Below are 23,946 nucleotides of genomic sequence, written 5' to 3' on the forward strand. Positions count from 1 at the left end.
TACTTTGTGGAGCTATACTGACATCCTTTGGTAAGGTTTTGGTTGATTGCAGTTTGATGTGGAGAGCGATACATGGGGAGACAGTTAGATGTTTGATAAGTAGAACAATCCAAATGTTTTTACATCTGTCCACACACTTTTGGATATGAAACTCGTATTTATGAGGGGGAAAAAAACGTTAAAAAAAAAAAAAAAAAAGAGACTGTGTCAAATTCAAAGTGTAAATATTTTAATAACAGTAATTATATATTTACATTTTTTAACAAAATATTGTATCTATAAAGTATGAAAATGCAAAGATAACGCAGAGAGGACTGGCTCGCGGACATTCCTAAAGGAGGAGCGCGGTATGCACTCCTGTGACAATAAGCAACAAGAGAAGGGATTTGGAAAATCAAGCCGACAAAGTTCCCTGAAAGCCAAAAATTACATAAACATCTAAAACCACCACACACACACACACACACACACACACACACGAATCAATCGGTAACGTGTCAGATCTGGTTGCAATTTGACTTGGCGCTCCGATCATACTTGGATTTCGGTAGTCTGGTGGGAGGATGGTGCAGAAATATACATGCCAGAAGAACTATCTGTTTGAAAAAAAAAAAAAAAAATGCAAGAAGCAGTCCTGTTCCTGAGATTGTGTTACGGACACAGGCGGATTAGATTGGGCTGATTACCTTAGCCTTGAAACAGAGAGTCTTTCTGCCCTGCGGGGGAGGGGACGCCTTTCAAGCAAAGCCCTCCTCTCGGATGCGCCCTCCCCTCGCATTCACTTGCAAATCGCTGTGTGCTCGCAGAAGCCAGCACTTCCCCAGTCTCTAACCTTCCCATGGCGAGTGCTGCGGCTCTATCAGCAGAACCTTTCTCTCCGTGTGAGGAAGAGCTTTTTTCCCCCTTTCCTTTTCTCTCTCTCTCTCTTTTTTTTTTTCTTTTTTTCCTTATCCCTTAATCAGAAGCACTGAATGAAAGCCAATCAGAGAGAGAGAGAGAGAGCTCGCCCCCGTTTTCTTCGGTTCCCTGCTGTCCAGAGTTAAAAGTGATGCTGAGAAAGAGGTTGAGTTAGATTGAAGTAGAATCAGTGCTAGAAAATAACAGCCGAAAACAAACAAAAAGGGGACATAGTGACAATTGCTCCGGGGTTATTTTGGCTGGAACCAACTTCCATTATCCAGAAGCCGATTGAAAAAGGTAGGAAGACTTCCCTCTTTTCTTTTAACTCCCTTAAGATCTTTTATTTTCTTCCACTTGGGGGGTAGGGGGGAAAGGGAGGAGAGAAATGTTTGTTTTTAAGTTGTGTTCAGCAATTATTTCAAAATAATTATCTTTAGGACCTAAATAAATAAGCATGCAACTCTCTATATTTAATTCTAGAAACAACTGCTTCGAATATCTATATAGGCAATGTAAAGCTGGATAAATTACATATGATGCTCAACAGTGGGTCATGATATTAGAGTCTGTGAATTCATTCACTTAGAACAAATGCTAAAAAATATGTTACAAAGTGTAATTTGTCATGCTCAGACTTGTTCCTCTTTATTTTAAAAATCAGTTGAAGAGATAACGTTGTTGCTGTGAACTCTAACATCTAACATTACTTTGCATTCCATTTGAATGGATTCACTCCGCACTTATTCATAGTCATAGTTCATTGCACATTCAATATAAAGAGAAATGACAGGCAGAAGACAGATTCCTTGAAACTGCCAATGGTCACTAAGCATCTACATAAATACAGTAGATTGACATTCATCAGAAATGGAATAGGCAGCATTCTTATTTTCAATTGTATATCTGACTCAGAAGTATGGGGGGAGAGGTAAGAGAGGGAGAGTAAATGTACGTAGTCAGCAGTTGCAGCATTTATTGTTTCTGCTGCAATAAAATCCATATTTTATGTGGTATTAAATTAATGCAGCATATTGCAAGTATAAATGCATGTCCCCAACAAGTAACTATTGATAGCATTGTAAGTATGGGCAAAAGCAGTAGTCTGAAATTGTTTTTATGGCACTACAATAAAAACCTACTATTTTCTTATTAATAAAAAAGGGGAGTCTGCAGGTACAAAGACAAACATTGTTTTAAAAATGACCTATCATCTTTTGCTTTGAAAAAACAGATCTGTTTCCTATAATTGTGGTCCTTCATTCCAGTAAAAGCTTCTATTATCCAAAACTGCATATCCATTACTTCTCAGCTCTTTGGAGATACATTATTTTTTCTCCTCTTTTTTTTTTTTTTTTCTTTAAGGATCTATATTAAAAATAATCTGTCCTTCTGATGTTGACAACTGTTATACTTCAATGCATATGTTAGACTTTCTCCCTCCACACCATCCCCCTCTCTATCTCCTTTAAAACGAAGCTACAAGAGCTTCTCTGTAGTGAATAACACTTGGCAAGAATGTGCTCATTTTTTAGGTCTGGTATGGTGAGGATTTTTAATTAGTAGAACTTTCATGAAAACATTATGTCATTGACAGAGCCGTAGGTTCATTTTTAGTTAAAGTGATGAAGAAGAAGGAAGAGGTTATGTCCTAGAAACATAGGTAAATGCTAAGTTGCATAGAAAATCTGAACCCCGCTCCCCCTAGGGAACTAAATGTGGCACATATGTATTCAATGTGCAATGCATAAGGAAGTAATGGTTTATTTGGGGAGGGATGTGGTGAGGCGAATGGAGAGTCCACAAATATAAACAGTGTGGATCTGTGCCTTAGGGATACACCAGATACAAAACCATTCTGATGTTAAAAATATAAAGAAATGCTTCTTTCACTTTTTTTTTTTTGGGGGGGGGTCTGTGTTATTAAAGTATGAGTCAATGTCTGCTTTCATTAAATCAGATACTTCTTGGGTTTCAAATACTTGATGCTAACAAATTGACTTCCCTGGTGAATTCATATGCCTTCCCTGACTCCAATCAAAGAACAGAATTCCATACACTTAGAGATTTGGGGGAAAAAAGCAAACAAACAAAATCGGAATCTCTGGGAAATGGGAAAAGGGAATGTAAACTCTATGAGCATCCACCTATATATGGGTATGTGTGAAGTCAGTGGTTAAATTGTTTGGTACCTGATTAATGCCTTAGGTGATGTTCCTTGATGTTTATGGAAACTATTTATTGATAAGAACAGTACCATACAGGTGATCAATTTAATATTTCATTGTTAGATTTTTTACTCACACTGAGGTTTTCTTTAAAAAAGAAAAAAAAAGGATAACAAATTGATTTTAATTTAGAGTAATATTTCTGACACATTATTTACAAAGTTAGTTTATCTGAAAGAGGTATTTTTTTTTTTCCTTGTTGAAAAATAGACTATTTGAAACTGGAAAGGTTAATTCCAAAACACATGAATCCTATATAAAATCCTGTAAAAAAAATCGTGTAGGGTGAATCTCTTGACCTTTACTTAATTTTCTAGATAAACAAATAACTGAGGCAAAGTATATACCATCTGGGGGATTTCTGTGCTTATGACTGATTTCCTGTGTTTCTTAACCTACTTCGCAGCAAGTGATAACACGTCTTACTGGAATATGTCATTTTTATACCAAATCATTCCACTAGGCTGCAGCACAAGAACAGCATTGGTGCTGATGATGCTGATTCAGCAGCAAAGTGAACCGTATTTTTGTGAAGTGTTATTATCAGTAATAGTGTTTCATAGTAAGCAATTAATATAAATCAGTGATGTAAACCCTACTACCTGTAGTGGAGGCCTTGGGCATTAAAAACATCAGCCACAATATATTCTTATTTCTACTACGCAAGTTACATTCTATTACTGTTGTCATATTAGAAGTACTTGGAAAATACTGAAATTATAAATAGAAAAACATAAAAAATATTTATGCCAATTATCAGTAATTTTATGCTCCAAATTTTAGGTCTGTGTTGGAAAACTCTACTTTTGATTAACCCAACATATTATCTGGGAGAGAGTTTCAAAGGAAGCAATTTGCTAACCTTTTTCTGTTTAACAGTTATGTCTGGAATAGATTGAAATTAAAAACCAAATAGCAAGAAAAATTTTCTCATCTTTTTTAGATTTATACTGGCCACTGGTAAAATTGATTAAGCATTATACTAAGTAGAATATATGGTCCCCATTATGATATTTTAAGCAGTAAAAAGAAGAGTACTTGGAATGACACTAGAGACGCATATTTGAAAACCTGAAAGTTAACCTAGACAAATCTAAGTTTTTTTCTTGACACTTATACAGACCAATGGTTTCACCAAAAGATACTGTTTTGCCATAATTAAATAATCTGAAATATACAGAAAAAATACAAGTCCTAAATTTTTAGAAATCTTTCTCTTTTTTTTTCCAGTTAAAACCTTTGGATGATATTCACAGAGCATTCATAAGATTTTCTGCATTTATCCCAATAAGGTCAACCTTCAAAATTAGAGATTTTTTCTCATGCATAAGAACAAGAGACAATTTCAAACAATTACCAAGCAATGCCTGTTTTCTAAGATAACAATATCAGCTCTGGGTCGCCTCTGCCCTCTTCTTTTCTGACTGTAGAGCAGTCTCACCTCACTTGACATTGTAGTATGAGCCCTTGAGCCCTTTTGCAATCCAGTTGTCCTGTCTTTCTTTAACAGAAGGGCACCTAAAACATATCAGGCTATTTTGCTTTTCTCATACCTTTTTGTCACCACTCAGTTGAACTAACTCTAGACATATTGTCAAAAAATAAGACCCATCACATTAAATTTGCAGATTTCTGGGAATGTTTTATTCTTAATGAAATATTAACAATGATAAGTTGAAATAATCTGACAGGTTTAAAAAAAATTTAATACAACTTTTGCTTAACTCTATTATCAATGCAACTTCTTACAAAAAATAACTTTTGATTTTTTTAAGAATGGGTGTACTTTATTTTCATCAGTTTCTTTATATTTTTTTCCTATTTCTTTCTTGCTATGTATGTGATGCCCTATACGCTATATGAATAAGAGACGTTTGTTAAACATTAACCACAGTGGAGTTGGACCTAAAGAAAGGGAAAGCTGCAAATTGAGTAAGAAGGAATAAAATAAAATCACATTTTACATCATTTTAGGAAATAAAATGTACCATTCCTTTAAAATAATGCCTGCCTGTGGGAGGTTGAAATGCCTTCATATAAAAATCCCTTTCAGTAAAGGGATTCATATCCTTAGAGAGTTTGTCAGAAACATTATAAGCACTTTACCAAATCACGTGATTTCAATATTCAGTCTTTTTTTGTTCAAGAAAGCAGTCTTGATTCAACATACTTTATATGATGCAGTGATATAAATTAAAGTTAAATGACACTTCAAGCTTCAGGACAGAATTAAACAATAGACTATAAGATATAACACAATATTGACTCACAATAGGAAATCAGCATTAAATGGCATGTCTAAACACTTCAGAGCCATGCTGATCCCCATAAATTTCACAGGTCATCTCTCTCTCTCTCTCTTCCACCCCATCTCTCTTTCTGTAAACCTGTATCTACTTCCATCTCTCTCTCCTTTTACCTTTTCTCTCCTTCTTCATTTAAAACAATTATAAAATGCTTTGAATACATTTCTCATGTGCTTTTAAAAAATATTACCCTATTGTAAAGTTGTATTTCTGTAAATCTTGTGATTTTTATGGCCAGTATTCTATCAGCTGCCACATTATGCTTTACATTTATTACATTATCCTTTGCATTATAGCACAAAGTGTATGACAGTTCAGTTGGCTAGAATCTATTCTTTTAAATGAAAGCAACTCTTACAAATTTTGTAACTGTGAGGCTTCTAAGGAGTTGAAATTGGCACCAGTGTGGTTTACTGCACTGGCAAGCCAAGTGTGGGAATTCAGCATTTATTATTGAAATGACTTCTCCAAATTATCAGAATGTAGAATGCATAGGCATAAATTATTATGCTCAATGCATAAGTTATTGATTAGGAATCTTTACTGATTTACTGTAAGAGAGGATATTGAAATGGTTTGACAGAGCCCTAATTTTTAAAATAAACATGAATTACATGTTTCTAGAAAGCACTGTTTCACTAGACATGTTGATTCTTCTTTGCTGCAAGAAACAAATATTACCAGTTTGTAATCTAAAAAAAAAACTGGTATATAATGAGCAAACGTCTGTTCTAGAGATTGTGGAGTAAAGAACTACCATTGCTTTTGTTTCCAGTTGGAAATTTGGGAAACAGAAGCTGTAACAATAATCAAGTTAGGCATCATGTGTGACAAAATGAAATAATCAATAAACTGAATGCAGTAAATATTCCACCTTGATTTACTCTGGGAATTCTCTCCGTGGTTAATGTAATATGTATAAAAACATGAATTAATGCTGAAATCTGCATAGATCAAAGGCAACCAATACTTTTGGCCCAGTAATTAGAATATTTGGAGTACATTTTGTACATCATATTAATGTAAGCTTTTAACCTGTAACTGTTTCTCCTTTCTTAAAAATATATCTCCACTCTCAATACAATTAGGTCAAATAACTTCCTTGAATCCATTTAAATTCTGGGATTCCTGAATTTATGAATATTTTCATAATTATTGAAGCAAACATCAAATATAAATGAAACACCATCATGTTTCCAAATAATTTGACTTCTAAAGGTAAATTTTAAATTCATAGGCTTATTTTTTGGTAGATTTGAAACTATTTGAACTACCTGAGGAATTTGAAGAGTTTTTTATTCCCATGTAAATCTTCAGCCTGTAAAGTGTATTTATCAATTATTTTATTAAAATTATTTTCCTGAAATAAACCAAAACATTAAAATTTTTATACTTCTAACTCAAGTGGTTTAAATCTATCACTAATAAGATTAAAAACATGAATTGCATACTTTCAAAAACAACAGTGTGGTATTGATTTACTTTAGTGATGAACTGAGGAAAAGAAGCTATTGGAGTAAAATATATGTCAACTTATTACATCAAATAAGAAACTGAATATCCAATGACTATTAGCTTACCCATCTATCATATTTTGTCTTTTCTTTTGACTTCTTCTTCAAACAGTATACGTTGGGGGTTATTCCTGCTCTGTAGTCTTGAACCATATTTTGTCACCAGAGTGATTTTTCAATATGTAGTCCCTGAAGAGTGAAAACCAGCAACGTGCCGATTTATTCTGTCTGCATTTAGCTTCCTAAATTTGAATATTTCCCCATGAGTAGGAACTTACAGAAAATCTTTATTTATCTACCCCCTCAACCAAGACTTTAGTTATTCTTTTAGAGATTAGTTAAAAAATGAATCCTAAGCACAGGCGTAGACTTAGAGGCACTGTCACTTTGTTTCTTTTTTCCTTTTTTTTTTTTTTCTTTAACTGCTGAGTGAAGAGTAGAAGTTTTCTACAGAATTTCTACACTATAGAAGCGATTCCCCACCCCCACCCCCACTGGATATATGCAATTGAAAATGATAAAGGAGAACTCTACTTTTTCTGAGATTTTCTTCTCTTCTAGGTACTATCTTTTAAAATATATGTCCTAATTTTCAGCAATTAATACTGGATAACTCTACGTAATATTTTAAAAATTAATTTATAAACCTTCACTGACTTGCGAATAGACGTAAGTACTGCCATCAATACTTAAAAAAAATGACAGGAATGAAATAAAATCTAAGATCTTAAATCCTAAAGTCTAAATTGAGAAAAATATTTTTATTCCTAATGATTCCTATCTCCGCCCCTTGAAGTTAGATTAGCCATCATGATAGAGTATGAATCTGAAATCCGGCCCAGTGGAGATGTGAACATAGACAAATGGCAACCATGATCTTGACTTCAGAGCAAAGAAATTAATCACTTCACTTCATAGGTAGAGGCTAGATCAAGCCCGTTTCTAGGGAGGTCTAAGAAGAAAAAAGTGTGGATGAAGAGAGCCTTGTCCTTCACTGAAGCAAAATGAAACTTTGCATAGGATTCGCAGTTCCCAGAAACACCCTCATGGAAATTTGAAATCTTTGATAGTACTTAGGGGTTCAGTACTATGAAGTCAAAAATCACAATCATTAAATAACTGTCTTTTGATTTTAGGCTATCATATGTTGCTATTTACTCTTTTACATGTGTTAACACTTTTTATTTTGCAGTTTCCATTATCAATTTAACTAGTATCCTGGTGTCTATACAATAATTTGCTCAGTTTTTCTTTAGACCTTAATTAATTTCACTCACTGTGGAGGAAGTTACTGTGAAGCGTTTCCTTCTGTCGCCCATGGAGTAGAAGGATGAATTTAGTACAAATTTTGTCCTTAAGAAGAGGCTGCTTCTAATGTGAGATAGTCACAATTAAATACCATGTAATTTACAATAGAAATGTCAACAGTTATGTTCTACATGTTCCCATATTTATGAAATAGTAAAATTAGATCGTAGAACATGATTGGGCAGTCCTGTGTTCCTCCTTCTAACACAGTCAAAGAAACTGCCAAAGAAACCCCTCACTAGAATTTCATTCATCCGTCTTTTCATCCCTTCATTTGCCAAGTATTCTTTAAGTGCCTACCATAAGCCAGACACTGTGCAAGAATCCAGAAATACAAACTTGGGAAGAGAGAGAGAGAAAGAGGGAGAAACTAACCAACAAAAGCCTCTGCTATTGTGAGCCATTGAATGAATAATCACATGACTTGTTATATTCCAGCTTTGATAACTACAAGAAAGATAACTACTAGGTGCTTTTAAAGTGACTAATACAAGGATCTAACTTTATATTTTTAAAGCTGCATTGTATTTATAGCCATACCACATCATTAAAGAAAACATCAGAGTTAGCAGTTTGGTTCGAGATCCATTTTTGTATAGCCTAAGATTTCTTCAGCCTTGTCCTGAGAATGCATTTTGATTTGGTGCTTCCGTTAGGAGCAGCCTTCTGGTTGGTGATCTGTGGTGCACTTCAAATTCGCGGCAGCCAGTCCTCATCTTGCAAACACAGGCAACTCTACGGGATAAAGCAAGGACCCAAATTTGAGACTAATATACCCATGGCCATCAAGAAGCCTACAGAACAAAATTATGTATCAGGAGGCCAAATGTAACGCAAATTCTTATTGCTATTTTTTGTTTTGTCTTGTCCTCTTTCTTTTTTTAACTTTTATTTTAGGTTCAGTGGTACATGTGCAGGTTTGTTATATAGGTATATTATGTGTCACAGGAGTTTGGCATACAGAAAAATTTGATGAATAGGAGCTTTCTTACTTCTAAAGCAATGAAAATAAGCACTTCATAGAAGCCACTAAGTTTTAAACGTGGTCACTCTGTGAAAAAGACTCTTCTGCTTTTGTGAGGACATCAGATGAAGGTCATGCTTAATAGGAGACTACACAATGATAAACCTAAGTTCTAGAAGCACTGAGATTTCCTTTCTTAGAAAATGTAATGACCCTAACCTAAGTGCTCTCACAAGTCCCTTTGATGGATAAAAGCATGGATCGTGGCACCAGACTGTCTGGGTTTAAATCCTGGCTGTGCCACTCATCATATATTGAATATTTAATGTCACTGGTAGTTTTTTTTTAATCTGTAAAATGGGGTTAATAATTATACTTACATCATAGAGCAATTGTCATGTTTATACTAAGCAACTACTATAAATTTAGTCTAACAACAATACCTAATACACAATAGGTGTTCTATGCTACCTGTTACTGTCATTGGTATTATTAGATGTTAAGTCATGTGACCCATGCTTTTTCATTGATATTGAGTGTGTTGTATTTTTACCACAGCATTTAATATCATTTTGGCTACAACTTTAAAATACTTAAATAGTTTAACTTGTGTTATGCAATAATGTTGTACTTGAAGTGAGAAATTCTTGATGTCTTAAGTCTGATTCTCTTATTAATTCTACTGACAATATAATAAATTTTTCATTCCAAATTTTATTTTTGGAGAAATGGAAGTTTGAACCATACCATTTCCAAGGACACAGTTGATTTATCTATTATTATAATTGGAAAGGGCTCATAGGTCTATGATTTTAACTGGAGAGGGCTCAATATATAACTTTTATAAATGTATTCATTCTCTAATGACTGTGAAAATGTCAGTTATATAAAGACTTGAATGTAAGCTGAAAACTTAAATTGCATTCTCAGGGAGGCATTGCATGAACTAGAGAATTGATGGATATGAAATTTGAAAATGTTAGGAAAGACCCAAAACAGAAAGAGAGGAGGAAGAAAACATCAGAAAGACTGAGACGAACAGTTGTGAGGTCCATGAACCACTAATTCAGCTGAAACGTGAGCCATTTCTGAATACACTGCAGTAATGTTTCCTTTCACAGATTCTCCTTCTTGAGGTCAGAGTAATGAGAATTAGAAAAAGAATGATGAACATAGGCAGTGCATTACAGAAATTATCCCATTAAAGTTTTGATACCTATAAATCTCAAGAATAATTCTGCAGCCTATATTACAAGCTGAAAGGTCAGTGGACTACCAGTTTCCTAGACGAGGTCCCTGAAACTGTCTGATGAAGACATAGAACCTGCTGCAAAATGTGAAAAATTTAACGGGTTTTATTTAGATAATTCATCCTTTTCATTCTTCACATTCAAGGTGATATGAAGATCAATTTGAAACCACGGTTTCCAGTTTTTTTTTTTTTTTTTTACATTTTTGTGGCTCTATATGTTAATTTTAAAAGTATCTGGAATGTTTTCTATGGATTACAAACAAATGAAAATTTTGAGGTCATAAAATATGCATTTATATGGGTTCATAAATTTTTTTAAAAAGCTTTGTTTTAAAAATCCAGAATTATATCACTGTATTTTTCTTTTCAGTTTTATTTCTAGCTCAGGGATAATTAATACATTATTTATACATTCACCTACTGGAAGGACATACTTAGCACTCCATCTTATCCACTAACTTGTAAAGATGAGGTAACATATAATAGACTCCTAAACTTAGCTGACAGATTTACTTTAGTGAGCACAGTAATGTTCATATTTGCCCTAACTATATATTTAAATCATTATCTATTTAATCATGTATTATCTGTTCAATCAAAGTCATGGTTATTTTTTTCTTATCATCTTCATTTAATGCTGTGGCCATTTCATAGCTTTTTTTTTTTTTTTTCACAACTTCACTATAATATTTGGCAAGATAATTTGACCTCATGGCTTATTCATCAGGCTGGCTAATTTAAAATATTCTATTAATATTACACACATTGTAAATTTAGTATAATGAATCATTTAAATGTATATACTTTTAGAATTAGACTTTACAAGGGCTAAAAACTTTGACATACTTTTTCTTTAATTTTCACATTCTTTAATCATGCTAGAGACAGTTTGTTAACTTGCATCTATTTTGCCTTCATTTAGTTGGAAGTAAAGTGAGAATAAAATCGTGCAAAATTAGAGAGGAAATTAATTTTTAAAACCCAGGAAATGGTTATTGGATAATTAATTATGCAGACTACTGAAATAATCATTTCTTTTTAAAATCCTTCAAAAAATTTTAAAGGTTTTCAACCATTTGATGTGTTATTTTGAATGTCTGAAGTTTAAAACAATATAAATTAGGATTCACAACATGATCAGAAGGTTTAGATGAATTTATGTTTTTGAAGTATTGATCTATTTATAGGGTAAATTGCTGCTAATATTTCTGGTAAAATTCTATTCACTTGCCCAGAGGGAAAATAACATATTTTGGTGTTTAGTGCCACCTTGTGGTTACGTTTAGAATTATCATTCTGTATTACAGAATGTTTTCTGGCTTTAGATGTTTTTCCAAGTGAACATTGCACTTGGAAGCATTGAAACAGATGTGAATTTACATTAAAAATTATAAAATGACATTGAAAATGAATCATGTATAAATGAATGTCATTTAATGTTTACATATTGACATGAATTATAGCAAATACCGTTTTACAAAATAGACATAAAATCTTGTAATCAATATTTTTGAGGCAAGATATCATTTTTAAACTAAAATATATTACTGTGCAGCTACAAGTAAACTCTAATGACTCCTCATAGGTTTAACCTTCTCAAGAAATTTTTTTCTTCAGAATCCTCTGATAGGCAGCACAAAGAAACCCGGGGCTGACTTATTGTTATTTTTTCATTTTGTAAAACTTAAATGTGAATATGCTACCTACAAGAAAAGCAGAGAACTAATCGCAGCAAACTCTGGTCACTGACTGCGTTTTTTCGGTAGGTTCATTGGAAGTTCAAAGAAAAAATTGTGTTTCCTTCTTTTGATAAATTCTAGAACAATTTACATTTATATATTATATTTACATATAATATATTTGTATTATAGCATACATATTATATTTTATAAATTCTACAACTTTTTTTTTATAAATTCTAAAGCAATTTATAATATACGTACTCACCAAATATCAAGCCTCTTTGACTAGGTTTTTTAATAATATAGTAACATACTTACAGAGGAGTAAGACCTATAATTACTGTTGTAATTTTCCTCGATTGTACCTATACTTAAAAATAAAATATTTTAATTATTTTCTGTAAAATGAAAATTAAAAGGTCTAGAACAGTCATTGCTTATGTGATCTTACTCCTCATTATTTCCTTTACTTTATTATCTGAAGGTAAAAATGAATAAATTTGATCAAAGTAAATTTTATTTGTATATAGCTTATAGGAATATATGAGCACAGAATTTTCCCATACGTTATTTCGATCTGGATAACTATATCTGTAGTGATATCTCTTTATCAGCCAATCTGGATACATTTCTGTTACATCCTAAAGGATCAACATTGTCCTCCTCCTCCTCCTCCTCATCGTCATCATTACCATCATCATCAAAACCAGAGTAAAACTTCAATTGTGAGGTTGGACATGGAATAGCTTAACCACAATTACAGGACACAATGTGAATTACAGGATACAATGTGAATTACAGGACCCAGTGTGAATTACAGGACACAACGTGAATAGGTCCTCTATTGTTTATCATTCGGGCACTGGGATGATTTGCTTTAATTAACAGAATAGACCTCAATGGGAATGAAAGACAAATTTATAAAATTGAATACAAATCTTATAACAAGTATCTTTATGTTATGTGTTAAAGCTATGAGTTGTTCATTGCTATTAGGAAAATTATTTTCTCTATTTTGAAGCTGCCATACTGCTCTTTAATGTGGAACAAGTGGTCAGAGCATGTCATTTCTCATGCACAGCCCAATAGTCTGACTGAAAACGAAGATTACGTTGCTTCCCATTAAACCATGCTCCTTCTGTCAACAAAAGTGCTTCTATTCTGAGAGATATTACTATTGATTTGCTTTTATTCTCAAAAGACAGATGGAGTTTTTTCCTCTGCAGTGCTGCACACTAGGTATTATTTCAAATGAATATATAAAGCATTTATTTCAAATCCAAACGGGAGACAGAAATTGAAATGATTTATATAAGAGTATAGAAATGTTTAAAATTTGTATGCAACCTTTTGATGATGTCATAGTCATATTTAGTGCTATATTTTAGGGTAAAGTCTTTTTTTTTTACAGAATAGATAGTAAATGGGTCATAAATATAGAAAGAAGCATATGAAAGCACCTCTCAAAGTAAGTAATAAACAAGAAATAACCTAAAATAATTTTAGCTAGAAATATCTACTCCCTTCTCAATTTTTATCTAAAATATAAAATATAATATACTTGTTTATGCAAGATAATTATCCTCAAGTGATAAGGTAGTTTTGTTTGTTTGGTTTGCAGTTGGAGTCTCACTCTGTCTCCCAGGCTGGAGTGCAATGGCATGATCTCGGTTCAATGCAACCTCCGCCTTCCCTGGGGGGATTCTCCTGCCTCAACCACCAGAGTAGCTGAGATTACAGGCAAGTGCCACCATGCCTGGCTAATTTTTTGTATTTTTAGTAGAGACGGAGTTTCACAATGTTGGTCAGGCTGGTCTCGAACTCCTGACCTCAGGATCCATCTGCCTCGGCCTCCCAAAGAGCTAGGATTACCTGCGTGAGCCACCGTGCCTGGTCGTAAGGGAGATTTTCATGTCAGCCGTCACCCTGGGACCATGTTTGAACTGCTTTTCATCTTTCACTAAGTATTTTCTATAAATCTCAACTTTTTTTCTCTCAAATATAATAATTTGACAAAGGACTTTAATTCTATCTGTATTTTAAAAATGATCCGTTTCTTTTGATTCCAACTCCACACTACAGAATAGGTTCAAATTACATCTTTCCTTCACCAGTCAACAACATTTTAGAGTTCTACATATATATATATATATATATATATATATATATATATATATATATATATATGTGTGTGTGTGTGTGTGTGTAAAGTGTGCTAGGAGATTGAGAAACGGATGTAGATGAGATTTTTTTGCCCCCTTTCTCAATGAAATGGAAATATAGTAGGAGACAGTCACATTTAAAAGTAAATAACATTGTCAATTATTTAATGTTCTGCTTTAGGATACTAATGGATTTTTCAGGAAAATGTGGAGGAGGGAACAGGGTCATTTAAGCACAGGATATCAGTGGGTGTTAAAAGATGAAGCTGATGAGCCAGGAGGCATGGCTGTCTGCACATCCAAAGACCTAGCTGATCTTCACGCCTGTATCTCTTCCCTCTCTAATTCTTCCTAAAATATATTTTTCTTAATTGATTTTTTTCCACAATAACCCATTCAGTAATATGTACTGATTTTTCATTATGAAGAAGGCAACATTTTAGGCAATAAGATACGATAAAAAATAAGCCATATTCAGACCTACCTTCAAATGGCTTCTGGTGTTTTCCAGGGGTCAGGAATTACAATACACTTTGAAAATTTCATAGAACACTATAAATACAGGATATTATAAGATTTAGAGGTGATGGCATACAGTGTTAGGGTTTCTTCAGGGATGAGATTAACCTGAATCCTTAAGGCAGTGACACTTAGTGTCGCTCATGAGCTCAGTATTTACCCTGGTTACAATCTCATGTCCAGAGGCAGTACTGCATGGTGTTAAACTGCTCTCACTCCAGACTTTAGGTACACCTACCAAGAGTTTTATCACTTCTACCAAGGAAGGAGTTTGAAAATTTGGCCAAAGTATTCAATCTAGCTAAAACTCAGTTCCCTTGTCTAGAAGATGGAACAGTAATTTTGATGTCTCCTAACTGTGCTGAAAGGATCAAATGAAACTATATTGACACTTAACAGTTATTTTTTTTTTCTTTTCAATTACACATGCCTAGTAAATATTATCAGCATGGATCAGTTGCTGTGGCTCATGCCTGTAATTCCTGCAACCTTGGGAGGCCGAGGCAGGCAGATCACGAGGTCAGGAGTTCAAGACCAGCTTGGCCAACATGGCAAAACCCCATCTCTACTAAAAATACAAAAATTAGCCAGGTGTGGTGGTATGCACCTGTAGTCCGAGCTACTTGGGAGGCTGAGGCAGGAGAATCGCTTGAACCCAGGAGGTGGAGATTTCAGTGAGCTGAGACCATGCCATTGCACTGCAGCCTGGGTGACAGACAGAGATTCTGTCTCAAAAAAAAAAAAAAAAAAAAAAAAAAAAAATGATCAGCATGTATTACTGCTTACTGGGTAATGGCCAAATTTTTTAACCTGTTCTTCACTGTAGGTTCTCTGCCTCCCTTGTAATTTGCCTCATAATATTGACAGATAGGCTAGTTTTTATTTCTAGGAGTTCTGTTTATTTTACTATTACTATTTTAATCTCTCTAATTTTGTTTCTATTGGTCAGTCTGCCCTCAGGCTCTGGCTGCTAAAACTCACACTTAAGTCATTTTCAAATGTTACTTTTTCCTTAAGATTTTCTTTCTCTCTGTCTCTCTCTTTCTTTCTTTCTTTGTTTCTTTCTCTCTGTCTCTCTTTCTTTCTCTTTCTTCCTTTCTTTCCCTTTCTCTCTTTCTTTTTCTTTCTTTCTCTTTCTTTCTTTCTTCTTTCTTCTCTCTCTCTCCTCTTTCTTTCTTTCCCTTTCTCTTTCTCTTTCTCTCCCTCTTTCTTTCTCTTTCTTTCTTTCTCTCTCTCTTTCTTTCTCTCTCTTTCTTCCTTTCTTTCCTTTCTTTTCTTTCTTTCTTTCTTTCTTTCTTTCTTTCTTTCTTTCTTTCTTTCTTTCTTTCTTTCTTTCTTTTTGTGACAGGGTCTCTCTTTGTCACCAGGGCTGGAGTGCTGCAGTGCAAGCTCTTCTCACTGCAACCTTCATCTCCCGGGTTCAAGTGATTCTCATGCCTCAGTCTCTCGGATAGCTGGGACTATAGGCAGATGCCACCATGCTAGGCTTTTTTTAGTATTTTTAGTAGAGATGGGGTTTCCCCAGGTTGGCCAGGCTGGTTTCTAGCTCCTGGCCTTAAGTGATCTCCCTGCCTCAGTCTTCCAAAGTGCTGGGATTACAGGTGTGAGCCCCCATGTGTGGCCTCCTTAAGATATTCCCTGAGTTCTCCAGGCAGTAGGGCTCTCTAGCTTTGGAAAACTCTTATTTCTTAATTTATACTTCTCTTTACTGTGGATCATTTTCTGCTCTGAGTTAATTTTTGTATGTGCTATTCCTTTTGTATATTTTTACTTTCTTAAAACCATCCCCGACTCATAGTCTAGTATCTCCCACATAGTAGCAAATGTTTGGTGAGGAAACTCATGCATCACATAAGTAGAACATATATTATGGTTTGCATTTTACAGACAAGTATACTATCACGGAGTAATTGTAAGATCAAATGACCCATGAGAGACACAAAAGGTATTTTTCTTTACACTGGAAAATATTCCTGTATTAGTCCATTCTCACACTGCTATAAAGAGCTGCCCATGACTGGGTATTTTATAAAGAAAAGAGATTTAATTGACATAGTTCTGCGTGGCTGGGGAGACCTCAGTAATTCTACAATTATGGCAGAAGAGGAAGCAGGCACATCTTCCTCTTGCAGCATGCAAGAGAGCCTTTGAAGGAAGCAAAGAGGGAAGAGCTCCTTATAAAACCATCAGATCTTGTGAGACTCACACACCATCATGAGAACAACATGAGGGAAACTGCCCCCCTCATTCAATCACCTCCCACCAGGCCCCTCCCTCAACACCTGGGGATTACAATTTGAGATAAGATTTGGGTGGGGACACAGAGCCAAACCATATCAATTTCTTCTTTAAGCTAAAGCAGTTTTCTTTTTAAGAGGAGAAACTTTAAAGCACGTTTTTCTTCACCTGTTGAGTTGCTTTCTATTTATTTCTTTGTTATCCTTTTCACTTAACATGTGAGTGCCCTCACCCTGAGACCTACTGAATCAGAATTTTTGAAGTTATGGTATGGTGAAATATATTTTTAAATTCTTGCTGGCTGGTTTGAGTAAATTCATAATTGTAACTAGAAGATACTGAGATGTTTTTATGTCCAAGCTTATTAACTGATTCTAAAATCGGTTTTCAATGAGAAAGTTTCCTAAATACATTGAAAATGGCAAGTATTTATTCCTTAAAGTAGGCTTATTGAAAGGGACATTACTCATTTTGTGATATGCAAATTATTTGATTTTTGTTAAATTTATACTTCATTTATAGCCATTTATTGTTTTAAACACATATTCTGTACAGAACTTTGCCTTAGTGAGATGAATATAATGGAAAAACTAAGAGACACATTATATCTTTGAGAAATAAAATAATTAATAGAAGTACTTGGTGGCATATAATTAAGCACCAAAATGACTCTAAGAAACTAATAAAATACTAGGAATCATCAGTATAAGTAAGAAAATTGAGGGCATGGAGTTTTCATCTGACCTTGGCTTGGAGAATATATAGAGTGTGTGTGTGTGTGTGTGTGTGTGTGTGTGTGTGTGTGTGAGAGAGAGAGAGAGAGAGAGAGAGAGAGAGACATTGGGGGACAAGGGAGAACAAGTGTTCCAGAATTTGTATTTTTGTGAGCAAAGAAAGGAATGAATATGGAAGTTTAGTTGGTTACTAAGACACCAACCTGGGTTTATGCTAAGAAAATACATTTGTGAAGAAACTTGAATACAGCTTAACGGGTTCAGACATAATGAAAACGTTTATGAACGAGGTATTATTTAAAAACTTGATTAAAAAAAGCTCAGAGACAAATAGGGTAAGAAAGTATCAACCTCTGTTCTTGGCATTTTATATGCATGGCTGTGGGTGTTAATATGCACCCAAATGCTTTCAAAGTTAACCAGAAGCTTTTATTTCAGATAAGCCAACCTGTGGGTGGCAACGGAATTAAACAAATAGTGTGCATGTGATTCTGCCTGTTCTCTACTCCTAGCAGTTTTCTCCTATGTGCTCTCACGTTCCTATGTATATTGAATTACCATTTGGAATCCGCAGTTTATCTCCACTAGTACCTAGTTGCTCATGGTTTCAGTTCTATTGCTGTATAGCGTTTTCTCCCACTGATGAAAGTATAAGTGTCTCTAGACTATGCTTGCCATTGTTGTTCTGGTGTTTTGTAGCCATTAAAACTACTGATGATCACATTGATGAGTTAGTGTCTTTGATGTGCAAGATAGTTTTGTTTAAATCCTACCTCAGTTTACGCTCATCTGTGTAGCCAGTGATGGACTGTGTTAAGTTCTCTTCCCAGGTCCACAAGGGGTGCTGTTTCAAAGGCAAGAACTTCCCAGTGACATGCCCAACCTGCCTTCATTCACGTCCCCACCTGGGGGCTAGAGTTCTTTGTCTAAGTTTTGCCTGCACAGGGCAGGTAGACTGCCCAGGTGAGCTTCCTTTGTTTAGAAAGCCCTCAAAAAGCTCTGGGAGCACTGTGAGCTGGGCAGCCAATCAAAGTCAGAAATCAGTCACTCCAGTGGAAGTTTGAAGGAGCTCCTCTCATGGGAGAACGGGAATGGGGAGGGAGTAACTCACAGACTGCAATTCCCCCTGCCCTTTACCTGTGTATACTCCATCTCTAGATGCTCTCCCACGACAGAGTGGGAGCGTGATCTCTTTCTCTCTCTCTCTCTCTCCCCCCCAACCCACTTCTCTCTCTCTCTCTCTCTCTCTCTTTTTGCCTAATAAATCACTTTCTGCAAAACCCTTTGGGTCTGCTATTTACTTGAATGAGCCCAGCACACCTCCAGCGCCTCTTCTCCCGTTCCCTGGGCAGGGGAGGCCAGGAACCTAGGATGCCCAGTTACACCGTTGGAGGCATTATCTATTTCAAACTCTATGTTGTTGTTGTTGTTGTTGTTGTTGTTTTTCCGGAAAAACAATTTGCTCTTAATCTTGTAGCTGCTCATCAGCAGAATATGATGGAGAGCTTATACTTAAAATTCCCATTCCTCTGTTATTACCATGATGCCATAAGATTAATCAAAGTTTTCTTCACTATAGAATAAAAACTTGGACAATAACAACTTAATGAATTTATTTTTTAACAATTAACTGAGATGACACATATACTATATTAATGTGTGTGTGTGCTGTACAGTACACACTGTTCATATATTTCAAGCTTTGATGGTGCTAACGTTAATACTAATATGTAGATTTTTTTTCTGCTATTAAAAGGTGTTAAAGCAAATCATTAAATATTGATAATATCTTTAAAAATGATAGCTCTCATTTATTGGGCACTTTCTACATACTAGACAATGTGCAGTGATTTGACTCTAGTATTTCCTTTCATCATCAGGTCGAAGGAGGCAGGTAATATTATAATCTCCATTTTACAAATAAGAAAACTGAAGCACAAAAAGACTTAGATGACTTTCACAAAGTACAAAGCTAGTAAGGAGGACAGCCAGAATGAAACTCTTACAATATGGTCCCTACCCCTCCACTCTAAGCCACTACTGCATATTTAAATATATATGTCTGTATTCCTGAGAAGAAAAAATACGCGATTCTGTATTCCACACTATATATTTTTAAGAAAATTTCTAGTGATTGGTGACTTATTTTTTTCTTTTTCAATGAGACAAAATTGCCCTAAAATTAAGAAGGATTTAAGCATTTAAGAGTACACCGCATGTGTCATATTTTAAACACTATTTTATTAATATGTAAAATCGAGTTGTCAAAATATATTCACAGTAGGGAGAAGATTAGTATTACGTGTAAGAAAATGTCACTAAAACTAACTTAAAAGTAGCCGTAAATTACTCAGTGAACTTCATGTCATTATTTTAGCAATACATAATAGTTTACTTTTTTAGATGTTCCCAGTAGGGCAAATAAGGCATATGGTGATGTTACTTAATGTGCATAGAATATTTTTAAGCATATACAGGAAAATAGTTACAATGGTCTGGGTAGAAGGGTAAGGGATTTGCATGTCTGCATTTAGAGGATTGTTTTTCACTATATATAATTTTTTTTAGAAATTTTTTTATGAGTATGGATTAATTTTTCAATAAAAATCAACTTTTAAAAAACTTGCCGATCATTATGAAATCTGTTGTGCAGGAGAAAGGTGAAAGATTCTGAACTCCAAATTTATCTTTATAATGTAAGTTGACCACTCATTGTCTCCATACATAAAATAGCACACCACATACACTACTACACACACACACATACACACCTCACACACAGATACACATCACAGCACACACACCATACACAGACACACCACACACACCCTACTACACACATACATACACACCTTACACAGATACACATCACACCACACATACCATCTGCACTACATACACCTTACTACACACACCCTACTACACACACACACACACACACACACACCCCTCACTGAGTTTTAGCAACCTGAACGGCTATTATCAGAAAAATATTCAGCAATTTTTTCTTCATGTGGCTTTAACCATAAAAGGTATTATATATATATATATATATATATATATATATATATATATATATATATTTTTTTTTTTTTTTAAGACAGAGTTTTACTCTGTTGCCCAGGCTGGAGTGCAGTGGCATGATCTCAGCTTACTGCAACCATTGCCTCCCAGATTTAAGCAATTCATGTCTCAGCCTCCTGAGTATCTGGGATTATAGGCATACACCAGTAAACCCAGTTAGATTATGTTTCTTAATAGAAATTTACTATTAGAAATCTACCTTGAAGTTATGATGTACACTAGCATTTTTCAAACCTGATTCAAGTTGTATGCCTTCTGAAAATTGTGGGCTTTCATGTGATACTATGAATGTAATGAATATAATCATGCTTAAGGTGGGTGACTCTCTTCTGTCAAATTACTTTCGTGTTATTTCAGGACCCACTTTTCCATTGTTATTATTGTCCCTTTCATGCCTCCTTGAGGTTTCTGAAAAAGGAACAGAGAAAGACATACTATTTTATCAGTTTCTACCAAATAAGCTTCAAATTATGTAAATGTGAATGATATGAATTATGTAGAAATTTTGCCATATAGAGAAAAATGAATCAAGAGTTTACTTCAAGCCTACCAGTCTATGAAATTCTCCATGGTAACTCCCAGTGTCGTATTTACATAGGCACCAACCACAATGTTTTGGGAACCAAAAGAATCTGATCCATTAAATCAACATGAATTTGAATGGCCATTGGTTTTGTGATTTGTGTTTACAGTTATTTTTATTTTTGGTGATGACTTTGTAAGCACAAATGTTTATATGATAAGCTTTTATGCCTAATTTACATGTGTACCAGCAACATTATTCTACAAATTATTCATGTTAATGTAGCAGCAAGAGTCATGATAAGAGAACATGATTCAACCTAAGAGCCCAAGATAAATCTGAATTTTCTTTTAAAGGTTAGGAAACATTTTTCAGATCATAATTACTAAATGAGAGACATATATAATTAAAGTATTTTATTCTACAGCAAAGATTAATACTTAAAAATGTAATGAATTTTGGCCAGCACTGTGGCTTATGCCTATAATCCCAGCACTTTGGGAGGCCAAAAAGGACAGATCACCTGAGGTCAGGAGTTCAAGACCAGCCTGGCTAATATGGTGAAACCCTATCTCTGCTAAAAATAATAATAATAAAATACATCTGGGTGTAGTGGCACATGCCTGTAGTCCCAGCTACTCAGGAGGCTGAGACAGGAGAATCACTTGAACCCAGGAGGCAGAGGTTGCAGTGAGCCAATATCACACCACGGCACTCTAGCCTGGGTGACAGAGTGAGACTCTGTCTCAAAAGAAAACAAAAAGAGTAATGAATTTTGTGATGTAAGAGAGCATTATAAATCCCTAAGACCAAGAGCCTAAGATTTTTCAAAGTGATGCCCTATAATGAAACCTAAAACCGTGTACCAAAATCTAAACTGCATATCTAGAAGATACCAAACCATGTACCAAAATCCGAAGTGCGCCTCTAGAAGGGAAATAGCCTTTGGTAAATTTTGATGTTTGTGAATTTGTGAATATATATATCTATACACAGACAGAGAGAGATCTCAGTCAGATCTTGCTTCTAAATTTAAAGTGTATGCAAGGAAATGCACACACTTGAGAAAAATGTGTATTCAGAGAGAGTTTAATATAGCCAATCGTGGTGCTGTAATGGTCATTTGGGAATTTTACCTTGGCCTTAAGTGTAGAGTATCCCACCACATCTCCTCTTGCTATTGAGTTCATATTACTAAGACATCTGGTTTTTTAACATCAGTGCAACAGTGTTGAAGCTCAGGCACTTCCAATATAACTAAAGAGCAAGGAGAGTTCTGTACTTTGACAAAGATAAAAGCGGTAGTAACAGTATATTGGGCCAATTCCCTTTAATAGTCTAAAATTGATTTATTGCATGTTTTTTATCTAAACCTTTTATGAACCTATTATATTTTCAGCCTGTGTTACTTCCATGAGCACTCTACCTAATAAATAAAGTAGTATGGCACTTCCCATTATTTTCCTATATTTATCTCTTTTAAACTTCAAAGGGTACCCTACGACCTGGTATAATTGAAGTTTGTGGATAGCTTGGCTTTTACACTATCCACCTTCTTCATGATTTAATAGATGTCAGTTTCCAGACTGAAGATTCTAATCTTTAAGTTCTTTCTTTACAAAGCTACTTCTTTTCTTTAATGATAGTTTAGTTGTCTTCCTGTTAGCATTTTCCAGCTCTATTGTATTTCTTTGAGGTAATGCAGTTCTTTGTGTGAGAACATGCAGGCACGTGGTTGGTAGAAGCAATGTTAGAAAGAAAGACCATTTCAGCATAATGGAGTCCAGTCTTGCCTTTTTCACCAGTCAAGGGACCTTCAGTATAGACCTTACAACCTCTTGATTTTAGTTTGCTTTCATCAAACACTGGCACTTAGAATAATTGGTTCTAAATTTTATTCTGAACCTGGAATCTCAGAAATGAAACTACTACAAAATTACTTTAAGAAATACTTTGGGGGTGGTTAATGAGACAAGACACAAAATACAGTGATTTAGAATTTAGCCATGCAATTTTATATTCTGACTTAGAAACGTTCTAGGACCTAGAGATCACCAAACCCAGTGTGCCACCTCATCAAAATTCTTGTTTACGTGTCTCAGAGGGGATTAAATATTCCTATTTCTTTGTATATGTTGTTTGCCCATAATTTGTAGAATTAACAGGAATATTTGATCATTATTCTCTTGATTTATTTAAATATTGATGGAGGCATTGAGGACAAATCTATCTATAAAATAAACTAATAACTTTGTCCTCATAGAGTTTACTTTCATGGGTGGCATCAGACAATAAAATGTGAATAACAAAAACGTTTCGTATGGCTTATTTGTAATAAGGGCTATGGAGGAAACAGTGCAGAGAAAGGGAGTGTTATTGGTTTACAAGTTGTTTCTCCTCACAACAGGACGCCGCTCCTTGATGACACAGTCTTTTTCTCAGAGCCCCTTCTGAGCTCTCAAAAAACAAAACAAAAAAAGGCAAAAAACAGTTGCTGTGTGGGTATCTGGCCATGTTCTGTTTTTCCTTCAACCT

At 34.7% G+C, this 23,946-nt stretch overlaps 1 protein-coding gene across 1 annotated transcript in view; it reads left to right on the plus strand.

Moving 5' to 3' along the window:
- The first annotated feature begins 674 nt into the window (after positions 1-674).
- Positions 675-23,946, plus strand: part of LOC101029206 (cadherin-10) — a 165,370-nt gene continuing 142,098 nt past the window's right edge. Inside the window, exon 1 of the mRNA XM_039468492.2 lies at positions 675-1,197. The gene's annotated coding sequence lies outside the window, so the exon portion shown is untranslated. The remainder of the gene's footprint in view (positions 1,198-23,946) is intronic.

The sequence above is a fragment of the Saimiri boliviensis genome, chromosome 1 (genome assembly GCF_048565385.1).
Source record: "Saimiri boliviensis isolate mSaiBol1 chromosome 1, mSaiBol1.pri, whole genome shotgun sequence".
In the NCBI taxonomy this organism is placed as follows: domain Eukaryota; kingdom Metazoa; phylum Chordata; class Mammalia; order Primates; family Cebidae; genus Saimiri; species Saimiri boliviensis.